Raw genomic sequence first — 25,438 nt, 5'->3', positions numbered from 1 at the left:
GGTGTTTTACTTCTGTGTTTTAGCTGTTGTTCTTGGGTATCTAAATTCTGTTACCTGTTTTATTTTTCATTTTAGTTAGAATTTACATTATTATTATTTATAATTGCCATAGGTTTTGTACACATGAGACTCACAACACATACAAGTGGGCAAATGGTTAAGGAGAAAGCAGGTATCTGTTGCCTTTTTTTGATAAGCTAGGGAGTGCCATTGGCAAAAACAACATGGAGAAGGCTGTTCCAAGAAACACAGATAGATAAAATGAAGGAAGAAGGTGAGTAGATGGTTCAATATGTTTGGAGTTGAACTGGGTACAGAGAGTGACTAGTGGTTGCTCATGTTTTTACGTGATCAGAGGAAAGAGGAGGAATGTTAATGGTCAGTTCACTAGAGCAAAGGTCATGAAATTACGTATAAAACAAATGTATAAATGCAGAACCAGAGTGCCTATGTGAAAGTGACTGGAGGGTGTGTGTGTGTGTGTGAGAGAGAGAGATGGTGCCTGAATTTCTTAGGGGGGTTTTGAGTGTGCCACCCTAAATGCGAGAACAACAGTATTCTAAGGTCATTTGGGATTTATAGTGTTAAAGTTGGGCATGAGAGAAGCAATGTTTTGAACAAAAAAGAATATCAAGTTTTATGAAAGCTAAAGAGACTACAGTGTAATATTTAATGCCAGGATAAGCCAGATGTGAAAATTGATCCAAAGAGGAGAAACTGATCTTAACTGGAAAGTAGAACACCATCGAAAGCAACAGGGAGTGAAGTAAGATCATTCTTTGGGTGTAACAAGACATTTCTTTCTTTTGATAACATTGAAATTCACTAAGTTGTTTTCACCACACTTTAGGATTGCAAGGAGATCAGTATTTAAGACAAATTATAGAATATCTTGAATTATGAATCATTTGAGGACTACAGCATTTCTCAAATGAAGAAGAATGGAAAGTGCTGTCATCAGCAAAACTAGGAATAGGATTTGAAGTTAGAGAGACAATGGGTCATTGACATACAGGAGAAAGAATTCTGAGGTATTCCAGCATTGATCCAAGAGGAAGTTATTCATTGAATATCATGCAATGAACGATTAGAGAGGAAACTGATAATTCAGTCACAAAGGGCAGGAGGGAGATCCATAAATAGAAGCTTGTTGAGAAGGTCTTGATACTAGATGTGACCTTGGAAATGTGAAGGGCAGCCACAAGTTTCTCCAAAACTTTCCATGGCCTATGTTCAAAGGTTGATAAGGTTAAATGAGGAGGTCTGCTATAGAACAAAAATGATAGAATCCATATTGGTGATAACTGATGGGTCTCAAGATAGTTTAGAAGCTGGTTGTTGATTTTCTCTATCAAGTATTGAAAGGAATATGGCTGTTTTTTTTTTTTTTTTTAAAGAATAAAGTTGGATAAACATTTACTTCCATGCTGTTGGATAGATGCCAGATGAATATGCTTATAGGTGATACATGATATATATTAATTCTGGAACACATACAGTATCATCTGTTTATAGCACAGTTAGAGGAATGCCATCAAGTCTAGTGGAGATTTTCCTGATTTCCTTATGGCAAAAGATCTGATGCTGTAAGCAGTTCATGGTATTTTAGGTGGTGATTTGCTTTGGTCATTTTTACAATATTTGGAGAAAAAGAAGCCAAGAAGCCTGCCTTATCTTTGGTATTTAAAGGAAGTGCAAAAGGCATGCCCACTAGCAAGTGAGGGACCAGAAGGCTTACAAAGTGTGCTTTGGTTTGTCTTTGTCTCTATCATCTCATATATATAACTAAGTTTAAATTATCTTTTTTGATTTTTATTCCATTTGATTTCTGTTTCTTGCATTCAGTTATTATTTCTGCCATAATTTAAAAATGGATTTAGAGAATCACTTTATCCGATTCCTTTTCTTATATGGATGTTCTGTATTTGTTTCGATAATGAAATGCTGTTAGCTGGCATAATCAAAAGAATTCTAAGAAACAGAAAAAACTATTTGATTTTGTAACACATTCTGGTTATTTCTGCTTTAAAAACAAATTATGACAACAAATCAAAGGAACAGCCATGGGCAATCCTATTTCTCCTACTATTGCCAACTTCTTCATGGAACACTTGTTCATCAACCAGATGGTAGTTACATTTTTAGATTACCTCTTTTGTGGGAAATAAGAAAGATTAGTAGATTTGAAAAGTACTAAGTTTGTTTTGTTTATGTATATATTTATATAATTTTTAATAAGTTAGGAAAGTATTGGTTATTTCACATTAGCTACTCAGTTATTGGCATTCTATGATCTAGTTCTGACAATGCCTATGATACTTAGACAAAAATTATACAGTAATAAAGTCTTTTACGTGAGTTTTGTGTTTTTAGAATTCTTTTTGTTCTGTATAATATATTCATACTGTAATAAATTATTATACATTCAATTTTTTTGTATATGTCTTCAGGCAATAACAGTCAAATAAAAGGAATAGCTATAGTATTCAACATTGAATATGAGGATAATCTTGAAATGCAGGCAATATAAAGTAGATGATGTGGGCAAATAGCAGAATGGGGAACTGGTCAAAGAGATTTATTTGTGCCTGTGGTCCCACAGAAGGTTCTCAGGAAGAAGTGGAGGAATTTTTCGAGGCATTACAGAAGGCAGCTGACACAATGGAAAAAGCAAAGTTAGTCCTACAGCAGAGTAGGAAATGAATACCAGACACAGACGTATATAGAAATGTTTGGATAAAATTTGATTAAAGAGCAAAGCTAATATTGGTAATGCCAGATTTCTGTTTAGGACATGGACTAGTTATTACTAATACCATGTTCCAACATAAACGTGCACAAATTCACATGGAGAAAAGATTCAGTAATCTTTTCACCATTTAGTATTGGCTAGGATAAAATTGACTTTCATATTGAAAAGATTGTGTAAGGAAGATTTTTTTTAAAATGAATCAAAGTTGAGCAGTTTTCGGTGGTGAACTGTAGATTCAAATACACAAACATTATTGAAGAAAAAATTAAGGAGATTGAAAACAAGATCCAAACCTTCGAAATTCATTGGTAAACCCGGTGAAAACATCGATTGGGTCAGTCAGAGATGCATGTGATGAGGTTATCTGCAAGAACAGAAAAATCAGAACTCCATGGTAGACCGAGGAAGTTAGAGGCATTCAAGGAAAAGAATATCAAAAGTTTGTATCAAGTAAATCAGCTGATGTGTCTGAGAGAATACAGAGAAAAAAAAAAAAGCACTTGTCAAAATTACATAACAAAATTTACATAGAAACTTTGGTAAGAACATAGAAAATAAATACCAGAAATGTGGTACAATAGTTGGAGATTATTGTAAAAGCTTAGAAATGAAGAAAATAGTGCTATAAAAGGAATCAGATGATAAAGGTGACATAAACTGAAGATAAAGAATTTATTTTAGATGTCTGGAGTAATTACTCTGAAAGACTGCTAAAAGAAATAAGCACTTATAGCATGATGGTATAAAACACTGAACAGGGATGCAATCTGGTGTCATCAATACATGAAACCGAAAAAAACTGTCAAACCTAAAATGTGGCAAGGCAGCTGGAATAGACGATATTTGACCAGAAGTGCTCAAAACTATATTTTTAGTGAAATTTCTACATTGACTAATATATTAATTAAAATATTCAATTAATACTTCCAGTATTTTGGAAAAATCAGATTGCCATCATTAGGGAAGAAAACATAAGATATGTGGATGCAGGCAGTACACTAAGTAATGAAGCTGAATCATGCCAACTGAGAGTAGGCAGGCTGTTGGTCTGAAGTATGGAGGATGAGAGCTTCCCAGATTTGTGGTAGTTTCATGCATCCAAACCTGTTGAAGGTAAGAGTTTAAGGCAGAAGCAGATTCAAAAGAAAAGTCTTTCATATATTTTATATTTGCTGTGATGGAGCAGGGAGCATTCTTCAAGTGTATTCTGGGTATGGCAGGTGTCCAAAGCATGGTCAGCAAGTCCTGGGTGACTGTAGTGGAGGAAACATATAGAGTCCTTATGTTTAGCAATTCTGATGTTGGCCATCATACCTGTCTACCTACAATAGTTTACAACTACAAGTGACTTAATAAACACATGACATGTCTAGGGACTGTGGCTTGTCTTTGGCAGAGCAGATAAGGGATGTTTTTTTTTATATGGTCTGTAAATGGTTGAAAGGTTGTATTAGTTTTTCAGATATGCTTTGAAATAGTGATAGCTTTGGTGTAGTCTCTGTTATGGAGACAGGGAGGAAGGTATGTGGGTTGGGGGTTTCAATATATGTTGGATATGGTACAAATTGTGGCCATTGGCTAAAAAGGTTTTGCAAAGGTGGTCAAGTTCAGTGGAGAAGGCACTGTTATCTGAACTAATTAACTTAACTCTCCTTTTATAACATTTTAATAATCACACTGTTTGGTAGGGAGAATTATGTGACTGTGAATGTATCTACTGCTATGTGTGGGTTTTCTGTAAACAATGCCAGAGATTCATCAGGCTGGCATGTAATTAGTTTCTAACAAGGGAAGACTGTTATTTTCTTTTTTTAATGTGAACTGGATCCTGGGATGTTGATTTTAGATGTGATAAAAATATGTTTATTTATTTAGACACTCGTATTCACAAGAATACAATAATTTTATTACTGCAAATATGTGTTAAGAGCATCCAGGCCATGCGGTCAAATGGAAAACACATCATCAGCAAAGCATTGCCAAGCAATGGGTCTATATGGGGTAGAGTCAGAACTTTCTCTTCAAATGATTCTAAGAAGAAATTAACTGGGGGAGGGGGAAAAAGTGGAGGGTACATAGCTGTCTCCTCTATTTGTTTGTAAAATTTTACTTGCCAAATGAAATAGCCAGAGTTCATAGTAAGCTTTCTGAACAACACATTTAGTTTCATGAAACTCTCCCAAATTTGAGAAGCTTTCATCCTACATACTTCGGTCCAACAGTCAAGGATGCTCATGCTATCAGACAATATTTAGGACTTCAGACCTACTCTCAGTTGACATGCTTCAGCTGCATTATTTAGTGAAGTGCCTGCATGCACATATCTTATTTTGTTCCCTGATGATAGCAATTTGTCTTTGCCAAAATAATGAAAGTATTAATTAAATTTACTTTAGTTAATATATTAGTCTACATTGTAATTTCCTTGAAAAATATGGTTATGAACAGCCAACATATAAGCTTCACCACCAGACGGAAATGCTCAAATATGGAGGTATGAGATACTACTTCAAAGTTTGGGGAATTTGACCATAAAACATTACTTACTGTAACTTCTGGTTTCCACAGTCTGCTTCGAAGTAGTCCCCTTGTTCATGTATACTGCGATTGCCTATGATTCTGCCTGGATCTCCTTAGTCATGTCAAACAACACCCTTTCAGCCGTAATTTCATCTTGGGAAGTGGAAAAAAAAATTCAAGTGGGTGAGGTCAGGCAAATAGGGTAGATGAGGAATGACTTTGTTTTTGAATGCCAGGATCTGTCCAACATTGAGTGATATGTGGCGAACGAGTCATTGTTCTTCCACTGGTCTAGACATTTGTGCGAAATGCTTTCCGTTAGCTGCTTCAAAACCTCAGTAAAACTTGCCATTGACAGTTTGACTTGGGGGGGGGGAATTCATTGTGGACAGTGCCTTGTATGTCACAAAAAAAACCCAATCAACATTGACTTGACATTGCGGTGAATTTGACACTTTTTTAAGCATTCGGTGCGTTTCCGCAGCAGAAACCCACTGAATTAAAATTTGCCATTTCATTTGGAGAAGAAAATTGCAAACCACTAAAACACAATGTTACAAAAATTTATGTAACCCAAGAATGCAATCTCTCAGCTTGCCAGCTGTTGACATACTGATCACAAAGGTTATTGTTCATCCTTTATAGCAGTGGAAGACATTACTACAATCGGTTCACCTGTGCTATTCAAATCCCCCGAACTTTTGGGTAGCAATTCGTATAAAAGTTTTACACTTCATAATTCAGAAGGCCTTGTCAGAGGATCAAATTCTGGATGAATGGAGTGGAGTTGTACCTCATAATGATCTGCCAGGTCAAGCGTGTGCGCACGTGTGTAAGAAGAGCTCCAGATTGAGATAAGTATTATCCCAATCTTAATAAGTGTGGGGGATTTTGTTTTGCTTAAACTTAATTACGAATTCGTTGTTATTATTAGACTTTAGAGTGCTAACCGTCAGATTAAACATAGCACCAGTTTGTCATTCCATGACTTTAACTTAGATTTCAGTCATTTTGTTAAGTGTGAGGTGTGTTATATGTATTCTTTTGATTACATAAATGATTTGTGGATGTTTAGGGAGGGTGTGTGTGTGCTAAGTGTGACCTGAACGAGGAATTGATGAATGTAAAAATGAAATTGATGAAGAGAAAGTGTTAGTAGCAAGAATATCGCAGGGAAAATGAGTGCATGTTCAAAAGAGAAGGATGATGTGAAAGAGAGGTAAAAGAATGTTAAAAAATCAGTAAAAAAGAAAACGAGTGATTTAAAAACTGCGACGGATGTTAATAAGGACGAAAGTGAGGCGAGAGTGGGAAAAAAATTGAGAGAAAACGAATGAAACTGGAAATGGCATGATGCAGGAATCAAAAGTGGAAAAAATTGAAAGAATGAATGATAGCGAAAGTCGGACGCATGTTGGACCGAAAGTATGGAAGCACAGAAGGATGAATGAGAGTGAAGGTGAGAAGGGGGTGTTGAGAGTTAGAAAATTAGAAAGAATGAATGATAGAGAGAATGTGACGCGAGATTCGGAAGTTGAATTGGATTGGATGAGGAAAGAGATGAAATGGATGCAGATTGAAATTAAGAAAATTCGGGTAAAAACTATTAAAACTAATCATGATGGCACGAAAGAGTTAACGAAAGATGAGTGCGTGGCGTTATATAGCGACTCCATTATTAAAGGTGAGCTGGATGATAGGATGCACAAGGTATGTTTTCCAGGCAATAAAATGAGTAGAGTGATTAAGGAGGGAGTGAGCAAAGGAGTTGATGGTTTTAATTGGCACGAATGATTTGACAGAGGACAAAGAGCAAGTCAGAATGGATGTCAGGAGGCTGCTTAGAAGGATAAAAGAGAATAGTGTGACAGGAAGGGTAGTCAGCATGTTGCCTAGGTACGACTGTGGTGAGATGAGGCAGTATTATGTACGATATGCTGACTGAAACATGTGAGGAGATGGGAGTACAGTTTGTTAATGTGTGGAATGAGTTTGAAGGAAGAAGTGAACTGTATGGGAGTGACAGACTGTATTTGAGTGGTTATGGTGTGAGTCGCTTGGAGAGAAATGTGTGAGGAGATGGGAGTACAGTTTGTTAATGTGTGGAATGAGTTTGAAGGAAGACGTGAACTGTATGGGAGTGATGGACTGTATTTGAGTGGTTATGGTGTGAGTCGCTTGGAGAGACTGCTGCTGGAAGGTAGAGAAGTGAGTAGAGTGAGAGAGAATGAATCAGATCAAGCGGGAAGTGATGTGGAAGAACAGGAGAGTAAGATGGGATGAGATTGAAGAGGTGGTTACGAATGAGGAAGTGAATGGTATGAGTATAGAAAATGAGAGAATGGATGTGCAAGAGGAGCAGGGAAACAGGGAGGCTCAGGGTGGACAGGGGTATACACCGTGAGAAAGGTGGATGCTCCGAGAGGAGGTGAGAGTATGTGAGATAAGAAAGGAATGGGATGACCTGGGATCAAGAGGAAACAGTTGGAATTGAAAAGGGTTTTAAAATGAATAAGCAGAAAGGGAAATAGCCCCAGTCGAGCATGGAGAGATCGCATCGAGTGAGTGGTATCAGTGGAACTAGCTGTAGATCCAGAAATTAGCTGTTGTGTTTGTATACAAATGCTAGTAGTATAAGAAACAAGGCAGATGAAATTGTTACATTAATTGTGTCTTTTCACCCAAAGATTGTCAGAATAAGTAAGACATGGTTGGAAGAGGATGACATCCTGATAGGAATAGAGATGGAAGGGTATGATGTGTTTTGTGAAGATAGAAGGGGAAAAAGGAAGAGGGGAAGTGCTATTGATGATAGAGAAAGAGTTATGTCCATACAAAGTAGAGATGCAAGAGGGAAATAGTGCCAGTGGTTTTGAGGCAGTATGGTGTGAGATAGAGGTGAATGGAATCAAATACTTGGTTGATTGTTGTTGTAGACCAGGTAATGTGGATGGTGGTGATACAGAAATGTATAATCAAATTAGTCAAGGAAATAAGAAAAGAATGATCATCATGGGCGATTTTAATTATGGCAATATAGACTGGAATGATGAGATAGCAACTGGAAGTATAGAAAATGAGTTTCTTGAGTTTTTGAGGGATAACTTCCTCAGACAGTATGTAACAGAGGACACACGAGGATTGTGGGTCTTGGATTTAGTCATCTCATCAGAGGATGTAATTATAAATGAGGTGTCAAATCATTCACCAATTGGTGAGGGTGACCATCAGGTGATTACCTGGGTGGTTGCCAGCAGTGTGAGGACCTCTGTGAGAAAAGGGTATATGTGGAACTACAAGGTGTGTGTGTGTGGGGGGGGGGGGATTATGAAGAGCTCAGGAGACAGCTTGCAGGTGTAGCATGGAATGAGGAGTTAGCTGAAAAAGAGATCAATGCGGCTTGGGAGCTTTTCAAAAACTATCTAGTAGATGTAATGTCTAAGTGTATTCCAAAGGTGAGAAGGTTAAATAAGGTAGGTGTGAGCTGGATGAATAAAGAGATTAAGCATGCGATACAGAGAAAGAGGGCATTGTGGAGGCAGCATAAGAGAAGTGGAAATAACCAATTCGATGAGGTCTACAAAGACCAGGCATGGAGGATGACTTAGTTGGTGAGGGTAGCTAAATGAACAGCAGTTAGCTAATGAAGCCAAAAAGAATTCTTTTTGGCTTCATTAGCTAACTGCTTTTTATTCATCATTAGCTAACTAGCAAACTTCATTGGCTACATATCGAAAGAACTCGTAAGGAGTTCTTTCGATATGTAGCCAGCAAAAGAAAGAATAATTATGGAAGGATGACATTGATAGGAGAAAATGGTATAAAGACAGCTGTTGCAGAGTGTGTGGTGAAGATACTTAATGAGCAATTCATAAAGGTCTTTCAATCTTGTGAATGTGACGTCATGGAGAGATTGAGAGCAGTAGATGATGGGGAGGAGAGACTGACTGTAAGTGAGTAAGAGGTGTATGGGAAGTTGAGTAAACTAGATGTTAATAATGCTGTGGAACTTGATAATATATCGCCATGTATTCTGAAGGAATGTCCCAGGGAGTTGACATCTGTCTTGACATATTTTTTTAATACGAGTCTTGCACTCTGTCAAGTCTCCGTAAGGAGGGCAAGATTGTGCCACTTCATAAAGGAGGTGATCAAACTCAAGCATTAAACTATAGGCCTATCTGTGTGTCAGGTGTGGTTAAGTTGTTGGATAAGCTGGTAAGAACTATGATTCAGAATTGGGTTGACAACAATGGTATCATCTTTGATGGACAGCATGGATTTGCTAAAGGGAGGTCATGTTTTAGTAATCTACTTACTTATTACAATAAAGTGACTGCTTCCTTGGACAGAGGAGAAGGATACACAGTAATATACTTAAATTTTGCAAAGGCTTTTGATAGAGTACCTCATGATAAATTGATAGTCAAACTAGAGCAGATGGGGTTGGATATTAGATTAGTGCATTGGATTGGAGACTGGCTATCTGTTAGGTATCAACAAGCTGTGTATGGGGGAGCGATATCCAGGAAAAGGAAAGTCACTAGTGGAGTGCCTCTGGGTTCTGTTTTGGGGCCATTACTGTCTAACTTGTATATTAACGATCTAGGTGAAGATTTGGTGGAGATATTCAGTTGTTTGCAGATGATGCAAAGTTGGGACGAACCATGAAGAGTAGTGAAGATGTTGTGGCCTTACAAGAAGACTTGAATAAATTGAGTGATTGGGCAAGGAAATGGAGATGTGAGTTCAATGTTGCAAAATGTAAGGTTTTAAAATTCGGAAAACAAAGATGGGATGCAGAATTTATGCTTGGTGAGAATATATTGTTGGAAGTAGAGGAAATAAGAGATCTGGGGGTGATAGTGGATAAGGATCTAAAATTTAGGGGACACATTGCCAAAATTGTGAAGACAACACAAAGACTTCTGGGAATGATGCGAGGACACTGACGTGTAGAAGTAGGGAGATTCTTGTTCCATTGTATAAGGCTCTGATTAGGCCACACATGGACTATTGTGCCCAGATTTGGTCACCGGGTTTTCAGAAGGATGAAGAGATGTTGGAAAGGGTCCAAAGGCGACTGACTAAGGTAGTTTCTGACCTCTGGAATGTCGAGTATGAGGAAAGATTGAGGAGATGTAATTTGCAGAGTCTGGTGGACAGGAGGAAGAGGGGAGATATTATTATTATTATTTGACACATCCAGGGAGTTCAGAGACTCATCGAGGGAGGGCACCTGCTCTACAAGGTCTGTCTCAACCACTCAATCCACCAACTGACTGCAACTACACCAACGCCATCTACCGCCAACCATTATTTCCACAGACAAGCACAAACATCTATGCCCATGCCTGGATTCGAACCTACAGCCTTTTGGCTGGAGAATGGATATGCTAACCACTCGGCCAACCAGGCTGGCATGATAGAGACCTATAAGTTGGTAAGGGGTTGTTATAGGATCAATGCTGGAGAAGTTCTACAGAAAACAGTGGGAAATCGGGGGGAGAACCAGAGGTCATCTCTGGAAACTGTATAAAGAGGGTGTGAGTAGAGGAGTGAGGGGAAGGTTTTTTTCATGCAGAGTTGTGAATGATTGGAATGCCTTGCCTGAGAGTGTGGTGACTGCAAGGAGTTTGACTGTGTTCAAGGCATGGTATGATGAGCTGTGTGTGTGTGTGTGATAAAAGGACCTCTCAGATGAGTCTTTGACTCCATGAGATTTGGGGTAATAATAATAATAATAGTACCTATCTGTAAAAAGTGAAATAAAACAAAATGTGAGAATTACAGAGGAATTTCCCTAACTTGTACATATTTGGTCTGATGTATTACAATAAATAACTTTTATTATTAAAAGACCAGAAGATAAATGATAAAATATATATACAAAGAGCCAACAAGTTTCACTAGTCACTGTCTAGCATTTTCAAGGCTGAACTGGTGTGAGAACAATTGCATTGAGTTACATTTCAAAAAACATACACTTTAGTAACTGTTAGGCCGTTACATTTGATCATTCTGTTTGAAAGCGTGCATGTGTTCGAAAGCTTCAGTCAGATACCGGTACATGACCACGTGTTTTGTAGTTGTTTGCATATTGTAATTCTGTTGAACCGAGAGAGATGATGAGATTTTTCCATATGTCTCTAAGAACAATGCCCTGATTTCTATTTAAATTATTGCCTGTGCGTAATACCACAGCTGCTTCTTTTAAAGTTCTGTATCTGTAGTCATTCTCGATGTAAGGCATAGAACTGTTTTTCCAATCTATAACGTGATTTGATGTTGAGAAATGATGTTGAAACTCAACATTTTGTAGAAAAAATCAAGAGTATTAAAATATCAGAAACGGACATTATGGCTAGTCTGGATGTAGTGTCCTTATTCACTAATGTACCGATCGTAGAGGTAGTTAACATTCTGCAAGATCTTTTCCCTCAAGACATCACACAACTGTTTCATCATTGCCTGAATTCAAATTTCTTCAAATTCAACAACACTGTATACAAACAATTGGAAGGACTAGCCATGGGTAGCCCTCTGTCACCACCATGCGCAGACCTTTTTATGGAAAAACTTGAAAAGGATATTCTTTCCACCATTGTACCAAAACCATCAAATTGGTGGAGATATGTCGATGACGTGTTCATCATCTGGAAAGACACCATGGAAAACCTTTTCGTATTTCTGAACAAAATCAACTCACTACACAATAAGATCATATTCACTATAGAACTAGAGAAGAACAAAGAACTTCCTTTTTTTGACATCCTAGTGAAGAAAGAACATAACAATTTCCAACTGTCCATTTACAGGAAACCCACAGATACTGGTAGATATCTACATTATTCGTCCAACCATCATAGATCACAAAAACACAGCATCATTCACATGCTCCGTAATAGAGCCTTGAGGTCAATTTCAAAAGAAACAGAGGTACAGAGAGAACTGTCCTAATATCTAACACTCTATCGCTTAATGGATACCCTTCTAACATTTTAAACAAATGGCTATTTAAAGATAACCACCAACAACATGTTACAGTACCCCAATATGTGTCCACAGCTGTCATTCCATATATTAATTCAGTTTCCACAAAATTGGCAAGAATGTTAAAAGCTCATAACATCAGAGTGGTTTTTAAACCAACTACCATGATCAGACAAATCTTAGGATCACCTAAAGATGAGGTACCTTTCTTCAAATATCCTGGAGTATATGAAATTCCATGCACGTGTGGCCTTTCTTACATTGGTCAGACTTCGAGAAGTTTTGAAATAAGGCAGAAGGAACATGTGGGGGATGTCAATCATAATAGAATCATCACATCTGGTTTAGCACATCATTTCTCAACATCAAATCACGTTATAGATTGGAAAAACAGTTCTATGCCTTACATCGAGAATGACTACAGATACAGAACTCTAAAAGAAGCAGCTGTGGTATTACGCAGAGGCAATAATTTAAATAGAAATCAGGGCATTTTTTTAAAGACATATGGAAAAATCTTATCATCTCTCTCAGTTCAACAGAATTACAATATGCAAACAACTACAAAACACGTGGTCATGTACCAGTATCTGACTGAAGCTTTCGAACACATGCACGCCTTCAAACAGAATGATCAAATGTAACGGCCTAACAGTTACTAAAGTGTATGTTTTTTGAAATGTAACTCATTGCAATTGTTCTCACACCAGTTCAGCCTTGAAAATGCTAGACAGTGACTAGTGAAACTTGTTGGCTCTTTGTATATATATTTTATCATTTATCTTCTGGTCTTTTAATAATAAATGTTATTTATAGGAATTTCCCTGTTGAGTGTTCCTAGTAAATTTTATGCAAGTATACTTTAGAAATAAGCTTGGATTCACTTCAAATAGAAGTTGTCAGAATTAAATGTTTACTTTAAGACATATAGCAAAGAAGGTATGAGAATATAACAAGGATGTGTATTTAAATTTTGTAGATCTGGAAATGCATATAACAAGGTGCCAAGAGGAAAGCTATTCAAAACGATAGTTATATGATGCAAGTGGGACATTATATCAAGCAATACTTAGTTTTTATTTGTATTATACGTCAGCAGTTAAAATTTAAGGAGGTATACAGAAAGATGGTTTCATGTTAAATCAGGTGTGAGACAAGGATGTGCATTATGTCTACTGTTAATCATTTGTATGTATCTCATTATAAAGGAAAGTGGTATGAAAGCTAATATCAAATTGGAGATGTTAAATCATTACTTTATGCAAATGATGTTATACTTCTAAATAAATTCAGTATAGATCTTCAAAATTCCCTAACTAAATTGAATAACTGCTGATAAATTTAGTATGAAAATCGGTAATAAAAAGACAAAGACAGTGAAAATAGGTAGATACATACAAAACATCAACTGCATTCTAAATAGAGAACCTATTATTATTATTATTATTATTACGTGATACCTCCAAGGAGTCCAAAGACTCATCGAGGGAGGGCACCTTCTCTACAACTCTTCACCTCCACCACTCAATCCACCAACTACAGCGAACTGCATCATCTACACCAATGCCATCTACTGCCCACCACCACAACTAGTATTTTCACAGACAATCACAAAACATCCATGCTCAGGGCAGGATTCGAACCTGCAGCCTTTTGGCTGGAGAGTGGATACACTAACCACTCGGCCAACCAGGCCTATAGAACATGAGTTTTAGTTATTTAGGCACAATTTTTCATGAAGATGCCAAATTAAATATGGAAATAGACAGCAGAATTTCAAAACCTGGTATAGTAGGAAGTCAACAGAATAGATATTAATGGAATAAATGAGAAATTAGTACAAAGACTAAACTAGCTATATAGAAGACGATGTTCAAACCCGTTTTAAATTGGGAATCCGAGAGCTTAGAAACAAAACGCTCGAGACCACAGATGTGAGAACTCTCAAAAACTCGAGACTACAATTTTTCAGAACTCTCAAAAACTCGAGACCACATGTGTGAGAGTTCTGAAAAAAAGATTAAGGAAGTGAAGAGATGGCATCAAATGCATGCCAGTATCATATTAAAAATATGGATATTAGGAAAGAACTTAACATTGTTAGCATTCAGAAGTGTGTTAGCAAAGCTAATCTCAGGTGGTATGGTCACTTAAACAGAATTTGAGAGGAAAGATTAGCAAAAAAAGTGTTCTTTACTAGGTTGGCAGAGAAAAGACTCAGAGGAAGAGCAAATGTAGGTGGATTGATATACTAAAAAAAAAAAGTGCCTCAGAGAATAGAAATATAAGGCCTGATAATGTCTTTATAGATAATAGATTAATTTGGAGGAAAATTGCTGATAGGAAGTTAGTAATACAGTAATACATGAAAGTTACATCATTTATCATAATATCCTGTACACCCCTCCAGAGGATACGTGTCAGGAATTTGATGATGATATTTTTAGTCATTTCAGTGAGAGTTGAAAAAATTGGTTGCTATTAGTACTTTCAAATATATCAGCATATTAAGAGACTGGTTTAAGGCTATATATTGGAAGGTTAGTGTGCTTAACACTCATGTCAAATGTAGTGATTTTTATCTTGTTTTCTTGTGTTATTTTCTGAGAATAATTAGTTTTTATAGTAATATTGCTGCTAATTTTTGTTTATTTATAGTATTTGATATCTGTCCTTGTATTTTGTTGGAATGTCAGTAATACTAAAATAGTACCATAAAATGGCACCAAAATCTTGCAAGAACTATAGTGTTGCAACAAAGAGGAATGTTCGTGAAATTAGTAATGAGGTGGCTTTCCCAGTGAACAGAATCATACCATTTTGGAAACTAACACGGATATGATATTGTGTATGAATTAATTTTGGAAATATCTAGACTAAAGCAGATCCTTAGATGGATGATGTTGGAATTGGAAAAAACTGAAAGCAATTTCAGAGGCATCAGGTGGACAAGAAGAAAAGCTCTCACAATCTCTTCTGAATTATCATTTCTCATGTCTTCATAGTGTGACTCATGAGTTTATCTCTGTGCTTATTGTAGGACTCGATATCACCTTTTTTTTATATACTGAAACCAATACGTTCTCCATTCCTCTTGCATTTTTCTCATTTTCAATGATTCTGTTAAAGGTATTAGTCACACCCAGACATTCCCATACCGCTACAGCAGTGATTCTCAACCTATGGGGTGCGGTGCACCCCCCCCCCCTTTAGGAAGGGCATGAAATACTTAGGGGAGAGAAAGAAAGTGGAAATCAAAGGAAAAACTGAAAACCTTATTGAAACAAAAGGATTTAATGAAACTATTGACACAAAAACAATATAAAAACATAAAATACACTCTGCAAATAAAGTATATAAAATCCACTGTATTGAATAAACTAGTTATGCTTACAGGAATATATCAATATTGCAAAATATACTGAGCAACTAATTAAAACTAAACAGTAACAATGAACCTAAAAATTAATGGCTTCCTTGGGCCTTGTGTTGCAGAGCAAAGCTTTTCATACAATGGTGATACATTGAAAATTGACACTCTTAATTCTCTTTCTATATTTAACTGAGATCTATATTTTGTTTTTAAGGCAGCCACTGCAGAAAACCCAATTTCACAAAGATAAGATGTTGGAAATGACAAGAGTGGTGCATGAAAAGCTCTTGACTTTACAGAAAATTCATGATCAACACTGGCTCAAAATTTAAACAGCGATTTAGATGCAAATTATCTTTTGATTTCACTGCTTGACATGAAGTCTATAAATTGTTCCTCTTCAATTGAGAAACCTTCAGGGGTAATTTGAAATGGGTTTCTAACTCACTCATACATTGCCATTATGTTGTCGTTGATTATAAAATAGTTTCTAAAATTCTTTACCAACATTGTTAAATGATTTTCAGTAGTTGCAAATAAAACTTTGTGCTGCTGTTCTGCCTTGTAGGCTTTGATAAATTCATCCACAATTTGCAAACATTTCTAATCTTTGTTGCTTTACCTTTTTGTTCCATAACAGTAGTTTTTTACAAAAAGCATTAACTTTGTCACTCATCTCTAAGATATGTGTATTTTTTCCTTGGAGTTGCAGGTTTAATATATTTAGTTTCTCAAATATGTCCACCAGGTAGCTCAATTTCATCACAAATAAGTGGTCTCTAAACTTCTGCTTCTTTGTGATTTTCCTCTTCCAAGAAGATTGCTATTTCATCTCTTAATTCGTAAACACATTGCAAACATTTTCTCTGTGATAACCATCTTGTCTTGCAGTAAGATAGCAACGCTGAATGTTCTGCTCCAGCCATGTCTTTGCAAAGTTCAGAAAACAGTCTTGATTTTAAGGGTCTCATTTTTATATAATTTTCAAAGGTTATAACTGTTGTTAACACAATGTTTAGACCAGGACTCATTTCCTTTCCAGCAAGAGCTTCTCTCTGAATCATGCAATGTGTCCAAATACATTGTGGGGATTTTTCTCCCACAAGGGCCTGTAAACTTTTAAACCTTCCAGACGTAACTCGAGCACCATCAGTGCAAATTCCAACACAATTTTTTTCACTATATGTTTGCCTTGCATATAAAATCCCCCAATATTTTGAACAAGGTGCTGTGGCTCTTCTTTCTATTGGTTTACAAAACAATAACTCTTCAACTGCCTATAACCCATCTCAAAATCAAACATAAGCAATTAAATGACAATTCTTGTGGTTATCTGTTGTCTCGTCAAACTGAATTGAGAATAATTGGTCACAAGGCTTTGACAAAATTTGTTGTTGCATATCTTCACATATATCACCAATTTGCTGAGCACAGAGGTATATATATATCTCCATTTGAATACCTCCATTTGATGGAGGTATGCACTGTAGTTGTTTAGTATATTATATAAATAGTATGCTATAAAACTTTCTCCAAGCACAATATCAATCGCAGCTGGCAGAATTGGATCTTCTCTGATAGTGTGGGACTTTTTGCACCTAGCATATTTTATATGCAACTTTGTGTTTGACAGCAAAGATCTCTTGAGGTTTATTAACATACTCCTTATGAAGTGTTTCTAGATGTCTTAAGTTTATTCGGTGTTTCATACTATCAGCTACCAAAATTTTCAAACAAATAACACACAGTGGTCTTTCTTCATAATTTACTTCAGTCTTTGCATACTTTCTTGATTTTACTTTTGGAGTGATATTCTGTGAACCTGCATTTGTTGACATCGATGCCCCACAGTCATCAGATGCCTGCTTACGTACAGTTAAAAATTTATCCATTTTTCTATACTAGAAAAGATTTGTTTTTATACAGTGTATCACAGTCATTGTAAATAGAAGTAAAATAATGCTGACCATTGACTTCTCACGGTTTGGTCACTGTTACTGCCATCTTGAGATTTCATGCCTTATTTATACTTGCAGAAACATTTCCAGAACATTTGAGACTTCCCATGATGAAGTCGTGAATGTTTCTGAAAGGCTGATACGATTCAGTGGTCTGTGTTGATGTATTTAAATTTTATGAATATTTAAAAATTTTAAATTAATTCCTAGTTTCCACTACTACTACAATTAATTCCATTAAAACTTTTATGGGTTTTGTCAGTGTTTCAACACAAAAATTGCAGGGGGGGAGAAAGGTGGGGATGCGCCACAAAAGCTAATATTAAAAAATGGGGCACACATGGAAGAAGGTTGAGAAACACTGCGCTACAGGGATATTATCAGGTTTTGACTGTTTTCCCATTTTTCATCTTTCTCAGTGCTTTTTTCCATTCCTGTTATGTTAGGTTAGGAATTGGTACTATTACTGGATCTCCTTCATCCTTTGTATACTTCTATTTATGTTATTCATTAATTTCTCAGAATATTCTTTCCATTGATAGCACATCTATTTCTTCATGTAGTTCACATTTTTTCATGCCATATAATTATTATAGATTCATTAATTTCACATTTATAATTAATATTTTGAGGTGAGCATATACACAGGGTGTCCCAAAATTCACGCAAGAAGTAATTTTGATAGAAAACACAGGTTTTTAATTAAAAATTGTAATTTCTTATTGATTCATAAAGTATACAGTAAAAGGTTATGCATGGAATAGCATATCGGGTAAATGGCCTCCACGGCTTTGGTGGCACATACGCACTCTTTTGTCGAAATTTTCCATGACCCGTTTTGCATAAATGTGGCTGAATTTCATTGATACAGCGCTCAGTTTCCTCCTTCAAGGCGTGGGTGGTCGTGGGCTTGTTGGTATAAACCTTAGACTTCAAAAAACCCCAAAGAAAAAAGTCCAACGGCATTAAGTCACATGATCTGGGTGGCCAATTCTGATCACCAAAACGGGAAATTACACGACCAGGAAATGACTCATGCAGTAATTGAATTGTTTCTCGGGCTGTATAGCATGTGGCACTGTCTTGTTGAAACCACATGTCGTCCACATCCATATCTTGCAATTTAGGCACAAAAAACTGGATTATCATGTCGCGATAGCGAGCACCATGCCTTACCAGCCACATTTTCGAAGAAGAATGGACCGATGATGCCTCCAGCCCAAAATCTGCACCAAACAGTGACATGTTGTGGATGCATTTGTTTCTCAACAATCACTCGTGGATTTTCTGAACCCCAAATGCGACAATTTTGTCGATTAATGAAGCCATCAAGATGAAAATGAGCCTCATCGCTGAAGATGATTTTGTTTGAAAAATAAGCATCCACTTGTTGTTGTTCCATAATCCATTCAACAAACTCTCTTCACTGTGTGTGGTCAGTAGACTTCAGTTTTTGAGTCATTTGAACTTTGTAAGCATAAAGATGCAAATCTTTCTTGAGAATACGCTGTAGGGAGCTTCTTGAAATGCCCAATTCAAGACCACAGTGCCGAATGATGTTCCTGGACTCTCAGCAACACTCTCACGAACTGCTTCGATGTTTTCTGTTGAACGACTTGTTGAAGGATGGCCAGAGTGTATAATATCACTAATTGATCCAGTTTCCTTGAATTTTTTAATTAATCTTTTCACAGTTGATGAAGTTAAATCACTATTCCGACCATATTTTGTACGAAAATTGCGAACTGTAGCTGCCAAACCTTCATTATTTTTAAAATATTGCTTAACAATGAAAATGCATTGTTCTTTCGTGTAGCGCTCCATTTTTAATAACCCTGAACTGTCAGCTGTCACGCTGTCTTTTTTTTTCTCGTTGGCAACACTTTACCACACAAATGGTGCTAAATTTAAATCTTGTGTGAATTTTGGGACACCCTTTATATACCAACTACAGTTGTATATAAAATCACTTATTTTGGAGTGAATATAGCTGAACTATTTTGGAGAATATTTTATACTTTTCTCTAACTGTATGACACATTTTTTGTGAAATCTCCATTATAAAAAGTAAATTATTTTTATATCAAATTTAAGAACTTGCTGTTAATTTATGCAGTAATTATTGGTCATCTGGATAGTAAGGAGATATCAGCTATATATCATCAAATTATCTTCATCTATATAATTGATTCTTGTAAAGTGATTACTTAGTAATTAACTTTTTCTTGAGTGGTTCATATCTATTCTCTATATCCTTCAAAAAGTTATCATTTCTTAATCATTTTTCCTTTCTTTTGCTATATACTAAAAGAAATATTACTGAACTGGAAATTCCATAATGTTTGCCCCCTCCTGCTTTAAACCTACATAATCACTCACCCCAGTTAGAGGCAAAGTGGAGATGAGCAAATCCTCTGATACTCTCACCAGCTCAAAGACCCTTAAACTCTGGATGCCCTCTCTCTCAATTTATGTAATTATCTCTGAGTAGCTATGTAAATTCCATTTCCTTCCCTCCATGTGTTCTTTCTTCCTTCCTTCCAGTCTATAGTTGAAGTCTTCCATAATTTAATAATTTTAATAATTACTTACCCTGTGCTCATTGAGCTAATTTGTTAATGCAGATCTTCATCTCCCTTAGGAACACACTTCCTGTTGCAGCAACTGATCATAATTTGCTCTGTTTGGCTTTTCTCATACCAGAGAATTTCATATGTGCTGTATCTCTTAACCCTACACATCCTGTTAGGAAGGAGGAAGGCAATATTCCTTGACCCCCCCCATTCCTCCCTGAAATTACAATATCACTTATATTCTATCCCTATAACTCTTTCCTCTGTCAACCATCTCACTAATGTCTATAATTTTTAACTAAATCTCATTATGAAATTGAATTATCATGATTATTGAAATATCTGCATTATTAAATTATTATTACTTACTCATGTTTTCTTTATTATGCCACAAGTGCTATTAAAAAATATAGTGGAAAGTGGCAAACAGAAGGTAGTATTTTTTGAGTCACTAGCTGGCATCCTCCATGATTGCAGTTACTTGATTATGGTTTTTTGGATGGTGACATGGTGATTGTCTCCCAAATTTTTCGACTTCCAACACATTTGAGTAGGGAGAGAATACTTGGCTACTAGACTAAGAAAAGCCTCTCTTCTTTGTGTTATTTATATGTATGTATATACTGACTGAATTCCGAGAATTAGAAAAACAAATTAATTTAATTTAGCACACAACATGCTTTGTCGGAATGCCAACTTCATCAGGCATGAGAACATTAAGCGAGTGTGTGACTTCACGAGTGTGCAAGTATCTGATAACAGAGCTATTTGAGCCTGGTAGACTAAAACTACCAGTCCGCGTGGTTAGCCTAGTGGCTTTGCGCTTCATAACCATATGCCTGGGGAAGGAGTGTCCTAGGTTTGATTCCCGTCAACGACGTGAGGAACTTAAGTATCTTCCTCAGCCATAGCCAAGTTAGCTGGTCTTGGGCATGGACAGCAGGGTTTTTTCCACCAGTTTAGCTCGGGGTTTTCATCCCGCAAGCAGGCAAGCTGGATCTGTGAACACACAGGCTACAGTCATAGAAATATGGCAAGGAAGGCAATGGGAAAACCACCTTGCGTCATTATCTCCCTAGTAATTAGCTGCAACCCTCTCAAAGAGAGGAAGCCACAGGATCAGATCAGACTATAACTAAGGTCACTGTTTATGTGAGAAGAGTTTAGGATAATTTCTTTGGATTCAACTATGCGGCGTTCTACTTCATCATGGCATATATGAATGTTTGATGTTGTATTCCAGTCTATTTCATGTTTGTGGTCTTCATTATTTGTGTTCACTGAGAACAGGACATGGCTTGAGAGGGCGCTTGCTCTTGTTCTAATATAAGCGATGTCTCTCTGATGTTCTTTGAGACGCAGGAGGATGGACTTCTCAGTTTGGCCATAATATGGTTTCCCACAGTCACATATGATTTTATATACACCTGGAAACTGAAGATGTTTGTGAGCCTGTTTGGTTGGATTAGAATTGATCTGAGTTTAGGAAGAGTGGAAAAGCACATTTTTATATTAAATTGCAGCAACTGATCATAATTTGTTCTGTTTGGCTTTTCTCATACCAGAGAATTTCATATGTGCTGTATCTCTTAACCCTACACTTCCTGTTAGTTTCTGGGAGAGCGAGCTGATGTACGGTAAAGAGATATAACCCTTGGGGTTGTCCTGTGTCTCTGTATTGTTTTGAGGATGGCAGTATAGTTGTTTATTGATAGTTTTCGAAGAGTAGCCATTATTTGTGAATGTTCTTTTGAGATGTTGTAGTTTATTTTTCAGCTCCTCATCTGACAATATAGACCTGGCATGAAGAGCCAGAGTGGAGATGATACCTAATTTCTGTGCTGGATAGTGGTGTGAGGACACATGCAGGTATCTATCCGTGTGTGTTGATTTTCTGAAGATCGAGATTTTTAACGAGTCGGACATCTTAGTAAGTTTGATGTCTAAAAAAGATGTTTGCTCTGCTGTCACATTGTATTAATTCAGGCTACTTTAAGTTTGAAGAAAAAATTTATAAACAAAATAGGGATTAGCAATGGGCAGCCCCCTGTCTCCAGTACTAGCCAACATTTTTTTCAACGATTTCGAAGAAAAGGCCATCTCTGCTACTACACTTAAACCTAAATTCTGGCTCCATTATTTGGGAATACGGTATATTGTGTGGATGACATATTCCTTATTTAGGAATACAGTATAGATAATCTTTACATTTTTTTTAAATCACTTAAACAACTTCCAATTTTACCATAGAAATTGAAGAAAATGCATCTCTGCTGTTTTTAGATATGAACATATCTGCATACCAAGTAAATATAGCTTTTAATCATATATATGTATGTATGTATGAAGATTGAGTTACTTGGTTGTTGTACATTTTTATAAAAAGAATGAATGACTAGAACCGAGAGAAATGAAAACAAAGTTTATTAGTACTCCACAACTAGTTTCAGCTTGTATCAGCCTTAGTCAGGTGCACATTAAAAAAGAAATAACCAGTAAAAAACATGGAGGAAATAACTGTAAACAACACAGAAAATTAGTGTATATATATATAAAACATCATAATCATAAATATCCTGGTGTTTACCAGATCTGGTGCAACTGTGACATACCTCACTTTGGCTAAACAGAGAAATCAATTGAGTTGTGCATTGAGGAGCACAAGAGAGATGTCACTTACAAGAGAATGCGAGCCAGTGCTTTGTCTAGTCATGTTCTGTTCTCAGCCAATTCTAATGATGAAAATCCTAGCCATACAGTCCTATGGGACAAGTCTAATAACATTTTCTGTTGCCATGATGAAGTAGAAAGGAAGATAATAGAATCAAAGGAAATCATTCTCAACCCAGTACATCTCAACAACAACCCGAGTTACAACCTTTCAGACTGTCATTGTGCTGTGGTCAAATACTGGCATTCACAAGATGCTATACGCATGCATACGCCCAACAACGAAGCCAACGAGGGAACAATTTTGAATGCGCAGACTTCAACATTTCGACATTGAAATATATATACACTAATTTTCTGTGTTGTTTACAGTTATTTCCTCCATGTTTTTTACTGGTTATTTCTTTTTTAATGTGCACCTGACAAAGGCTAATACAAGCTGAAACTAGTTGTATAGTACTAATAAACTTTGTTTTCATTTCTCTCGGTTCTAGTCATTCAATGTTTTTGTATAAATATATATATATATATATATATATATATTAATTCTGCCTATATATGAACTTCAACTTCACAAATTTTAGCTATAATGAAAATGTATCTTATTACTTTTATTTCAGCTTATGAAGTAAATGTGTTGAAATGAACAATTTGTTTCACAGTCAAGTAAGTTATGTTACCAAATCTAAAAGATTTACCACAGCTGAGTGCAGAGGAATACTTATAAATAAAGGCATCATTATCAGTTTGAGTATCTGGTGTGAAATGGAGGCTAACAAGATGAAATAAATGGTGGTGGTGTTGCTATAGATTTGGCTGTTCAGTTGCTGGAGATGAAGAAATGCATCTAACTTACTCTGAAGTACTAAATAAGGTGGTCATTATGGTTGACTTAAATTAAGTATAGAAGAGAATTTATTGAGTTGTTGCAAGTCAATTCTCACAGCATCTGAAAGAATCATCTGAGACCAATGAGTATTAGATTTGATTATGGCATCAGAAGAGGTCTCAGTTAAGGATGTGAGAGCCATCAATTGGTGAGAGCAATCATGCCATACTAACCTAAGTAGTTGCAAAGTATGGATATTTCAATTAGGACAAGTTACATGCTGAATTACTAAGATGGAAAATATGACAAACTCAAGAGAATTAAATACTATATTCGTTCCCATGTGTCAGTTATTGAATGGGAAGGATATTTCTGAAAAGATGCTTAATAATTTGTCTCCCTAGAATTCAAAGAACAGATAGGATGGGAGTGAAATGGGTGTGTATCTGTATAAAGCAAGAAACATATATGAAGAGGATGATGGGACAAGAGGAATTAGGAAATATATAAAGTGCAGTCTAGTAGTTATGAGTATTCTGACAGAAATGTGCTGTCAGAAGTGGATGTAATTGTTCAAATAACAAGTAATCACTTTGTTAAGATCTATCAACTTGGTGCATGTAACATTGTACACAGTGCTACCACCACATTGAAGAAATAAAAATTTGAGGAGGTTCTAGAGATGCTGTATACCTTAATAAGAATTTGATAATAGAGACACATGGGATATCAGCACATTCTAAGCAGATGTTTTCAACCAAACTTGCTAGACTCTTGGTATATTTGTATATCAATCTCAACTCAGGAAAGATCCCATAGAAATATAGGGTGATTCAAAAAGATGGACTCAATTTTGTAAGTCTACATACCCGAAATTGAGTCCATCTTTTTGAATCACCCTGTAGTGCAGATAATTCTATTGCACTAGGGTGTTGCAAAGACTGTAACTATCAATTCAATCAGAATCTCTGAAGTGGTTTTTTGAATTTTAGAGAAATTGATAAGAACTTGCATACTGAATGAGTGGATAAACAATATACATTGCAAGGAACAGCATAGATTTACTAAGCAATTTACCCTTATTTTTATAACTTATTTTAATAATATTAAAATAAGTTATAAAAATACAATGTTTATTTACTGGCTTATATTTCACTGGATTGCAAACCAGCATCTTCAGAGCACAAAGCAGCATGTTATAGTTTACATGTGACAAAAAGGAAGTGAAACAATTTGAAATTGTAACGGACAAAAGATCTAAAGTCCTAATTTGTTGCCCTCTGATGTTGTGAAAAAAGAAGTATAACAGTTATGTAGGAGTTGATCTTATGATGATAGTCTCCCAAATTTTTGTCATATTAATGGAACCATATTTGTTCAGGTTAGGAGAATTCTTCATAACCATGGCTGACTGTTACAGGTCAGAAAGACCTGTAACAACTTCTAAATATCACATTGGTTTTCTTCCATCTAATTCTGTGTGAAGGGATGGCTAAAGCATGGTCTGCTGACTTGCCATAATAATGGTAGTGAATGTATTTTTTATGTTCTCAAAGGCAGATGTTAACAGATTTTCCTGTCTGCCTGTAGTAGGTCAAGTCACAGTCACTACAGAACTTCATACACTCCAGGATATGTTAGAGTATGGAGCTTATCCTTAGGAGAGTGGATCTGCATTACAATTTTAAATTATTTCATGTCATGTGTAAACTATAACATGCTTCTTTGTGTTCCAAAGATGCTATCTTGAAATCCAGAAAAATGCAAGTG

At 36.2% G+C, this 25,438-nt stretch overlaps 1 protein-coding gene across 8 annotated transcripts in view; it reads left to right on the top strand.

Annotated features, from left to right (window-relative positions):
* The window catches only part of LOC150109091 (phospholipase D1-like), a 584,228-nt gene that overhangs the window by 93,336 nt on the left and 465,454 nt on the right, over positions 1 to 25,438 (top strand). The gene's annotated exons all lie outside the window — the stretch shown is intronic.

This window comes from Typopeltis vanoorti, chromosome 2 (genome assembly GCF_054136105.1).
Source record: "Typopeltis vanoorti isolate ZY-2024b chromosome 2, IOZ_Tvanoo_1.0, whole genome shotgun sequence".
NCBI lineage: Eukaryota > Metazoa > Arthropoda > Arachnida > Uropygi > Thelyphonidae > Typopeltis > Typopeltis vanoorti.
The sequence above is the reverse complement of the archived record's forward strand: the minus strand, read 5'-3'. Positions and strand labels throughout refer to the sequence as shown.